This window comes from Aythya ferina, assembly GCF_964211825.1.
Source record: "Aythya ferina genome assembly, chromosome: 4".
Taxonomy (NCBI): Eukaryota; Metazoa; Chordata; class Aves; order Anseriformes; family Anatidae; genus Aythya; species Aythya ferina.
Window position 1 is genome coordinate 74633097 of NC_140300.1, and position 3698 is coordinate 74636794.

At 41.3% G+C, this 3698-nt stretch overlaps 1 long non-coding RNA gene across 1 annotated transcript; it reads right to left on the bottom strand.

The window, feature by feature from the left end:
• Nucleotides 1-2064: 2064 nt before the first annotated feature.
• Nucleotides 2065-3237, bottom strand: LOC311436548. Its single transcript, XR_014692934.1, has 2 exons — nt 3163-3237; nt 2065-2988 (listed from the first exon to the last, which is right to left on the bottom strand). It is a non-coding gene; the product is annotated as an uncharacterized lncRNA (long non-coding RNA).
• Nucleotides 3238-3698: the final 461 nt, after the last annotated feature.

The window sequence follows — 3698 nt, forward strand, 5'->3', positions numbered from 1 at the left end:
GAATGTGCCTTCTCAAAGTCCTATCTTTTCTTTTTTTTTTTTTTTTTTTTAATTTGGGTTGAAGTATGAATGTGCTGCAGTTGCAAAATACAACTTCACCCTAGTCCCGAAAGACACTGAAGCAAGCAGAAACTACATTCATGCATGATTACGCTAAACTGAAGTAAATGTGCAGGTCTGACCTGTCTAACATGAGTCATCGTGACAGGAACAACTTTTACTCAAACTGGATTTTATGAAGCTTTAACTCTTTAGCAGCCGCTTAGACCAAAGCCCGTCACTGCCACACCTGAGGAGCTCTGGCTCGTCCCCGCTGGCACACAAGCTGGCTGCTCTTCCTCCCAGAGAAACGCTTCCACCTTTCATTTCTCAAAACCGACAGATTCTGGCAGGGAAAGTTTGGTATGCCCTTAAAAGTTTACTGCTTCCCGCAGCTCAAAGCAATGTCTCCTCAAACAGTCCTGCAGAGCGAAGGAGCATCCCAAAACTCATATTTTGGAATATGAGTGCAGTGCTTACTTGGGCAACAGCTGAAATAGCTTCTCAAATGAAGAATACCTAAATCAGCATTACCATATCCTAAGGGGCAGCATGACATTGTAATGAGGTGTCGAACGTTGATGTATATTCTTTAATTACCTTTAATAACATCGTCTAATGCAAGTGTCTGGATTTTGCCTGCCTAGATGTCTCCACAAATGAAGTGCAGTTCGTAACTGTACTTGTTGCCCTTGTTCTGGAGAGGAAAAAGAAGTCTGTCTTAAGGAACTCTAATTGGGGGTGAATCTAACCGGTTTTGTGCAACCTAATGTGAGCAGAAATGTCCCCACTCTAACATTCCTGGTGCAAAAGAGTTATTCAGAAGGAGCTGAGCATCCTGCTGCACTCAACAACTCTGCAGCAGGGAGAACGTGGAAGTAAAAGTGGTGATCTTAATGTGCTGTTCAAGGTCTTGTCTACACTGGGAAGGGGTATTGATAAATCTACATCTGCATTGTAAAGCTTACTAAGTGTAAGTCCTGAGGTGAAATGCTTTCTTCTGAAATCAAAATAACTTTACAGCATGTTAACTCAAGCTCCAAAAAAATAGCCCCCAAAACCTTAAACTGAAGAAAGCTTAAAACCTTCATTATACTCCAAGGAAATTCCCTTTAAAAGAATTCTTTTTTTTTTTTTTTTTTTTTTTTTAAACTCCTGCTTTTCCCCACATATGCAAGACCAAAAGAATGCATATAGAAACCTAAAACTGTAAATGGTAAAACACAAATTGGATTAGCAATGTTGTTTTGACTTTAACCGGTCCACTGCCAAATGGCAAACAATATACAACGTCCTCTTTATAAAAGCCATAATAGCACCATGGATGATGATAGATGTATGAGCATCACACTACATGTCTGATAAAAAGTGTTCATATTTTCTCTTAATTAAAGATACTTTGCATTAATTTTTAATTTTTGTGTTTTTGAAATTATTGCAGCACAGTTATTAACAAGATATTATATAATCCATACACTATGCCATCCATATAATTATTTGTAACTATCCATACACGATTTCCTCATAGAATCAAACATTTCTGACTCATCCAAAATAAAATATTGGCAGGCAGCTATCTAAGGAGGACCACTCCTGAGAAGCTTAGCATCAGTGGGCAGAACTACAGAAGCAAATAAAAGAGTTTGGAATTCAGATCGTTTCTATGGTAGGGGAAAAAAAAATCATTATGCAGATGCAACAGAGTTTATCTCCCTAAAGACATGGGTATGAGAAGACAGCTTCAATTTTCCAGTCCTGCCTTATGGCAGTGCCTGTTAGCCATACCAAACCCTGTTAGTCATCACCCAAGTGCAGATGAAAACACACGAGGACAGCCTCCGTCAGACATCCCTAAGCTTGGCCTTCTTTTCTTTAACAGCCTGACAACTCACCCCCTCTTTTTGCAAAAACAAAAGCGGGGTTATGCCAGCAAAATACTCTGCTGACCTTGAAGTAAAGAAGCCTTGGAAGATAAAGTGCTATTAATATTCCACTTAAGAAAATGTTTGTAGACACTCAGGAGCTGCAAGCACGGTTTATACAGTCCATTCAGGATGCTCAGTGAAAGGAACAGGCGAGTTGTGAAAGCTGTAGGAAGTGTTTTTCCCTTAGGGAAAAAATACAGAAGCTTCACAGATATTTAAACTTGAGTGCAGTGAATACATTAATCCAAATATACAGCAGTTAAAACTGAATTTATTATACCATTAGGAAATGATATATTTTTAGCACTTGTTATGCAGTCTCTGTGTGTATTGAGACCATAAAATTAAGTCAATTAAACATGCACAGGGAGGATGACTTTAGCTGAAGGCTCGTCTGCCATTATCTTCAGTCAAGGTCGGGGCTGTTAAGCATGCCCTTTTCTGCTTCTTTCAGATCAGACTGCCATCTAACCTTTCTGAACCATATATATTTGACACACGAGTATAAGCCAAAAAAGATAGCGGCTTTATAAAGTTAACTGCAGCTGAAAATTAAAGGAGACTCTTCCTTCAAAGGCAATCACAACAGAGAGCGGAGGTGGCACTAGTGGGGACAGCAAAGGATTAGTCCGGGTGAGGGCTCTGCATAATGTCCCCATGGGGCTGTGACTCAGAGGGACATCTGTGAGTCACAGCTCCCTCCCTTTCCCTCCTCTCTCTCCGTGCTACGGAGCTGCTCGCTGGAGGACCAGGTCACGTGCAGGGAACAGGGCACCTAAGCGTTTTTTGAAAAAAGTCTATCTTAAAATGAGATATGCCTTGGACAACACAGATAAAGATGTTCTCCAGAAGAGAAGATAATCCACGTTGTATTCTCTTTCCCTGCCATACCTAGCCCTGTCTGCCAGCTGGTACAGGAGGCAGCCGGCACGTAACTCCAGTGAGAGCATCATGCGGAGCCTGAAGGATGCCATCCCTCAGTCCTCAGGCCCGAACACATCATCAGAGGGAATCTTGCTCAGATCTCGAGAGACGAAGGAATAATGGCAAATCAGGTCTTGGGAGGACAGTTTGTAGGAAAAAATAGATCCAAGTGCTGATGCTCCTATTTAGATAATGTTCTAACTGCTCTTTGAACACTTGGTTCAACCTTAGAAGAGTAATCCTTACCCGTCAGAGGCTACGTATTTCTTCTTACCTTCCAGCCAAAGCTGTCAGTAACAAGACAGGCTGCAGTTCAGGATGTGCATTCCACTGCTCTTCCTGGTTATGCCTGAGGCCAGAAAACTTTGTCTGTTTAAAGAACAGCTTTCTGAACTGTTATTTTTAGCTTAACAACTACAACTATAGTAAGAGCAAAGCAGACTTTGGCCTACGCGCAGACAATATTCCTCCTATTTGCCAGAGCAGGAACTGTAACCATGCATTTCCTTTTACCCTGTTTTTTCCTGATAATTCATTTTTTTTTGGTACACAACATCCTCAGCATACCTGGCTAAGATAAAAGGAGAAAAGCAGGACTTCACTGCGTGCTGCTTCCCAGGTGGATGCTGTGCTTTTTCCAGGGCTCATCGCTGGAAACAGCATATTATAAACATGAGTAAAAACCTGGTGAGTCACGACACTTAGATCATCCCCTTTGCCTTCATTGGTGGAACCTGGTAATTAATTCACAGATGTGCTACTTGTGAATTATCAGATTCCACCATGGCTCACTCCCTGGTTTATGATGAC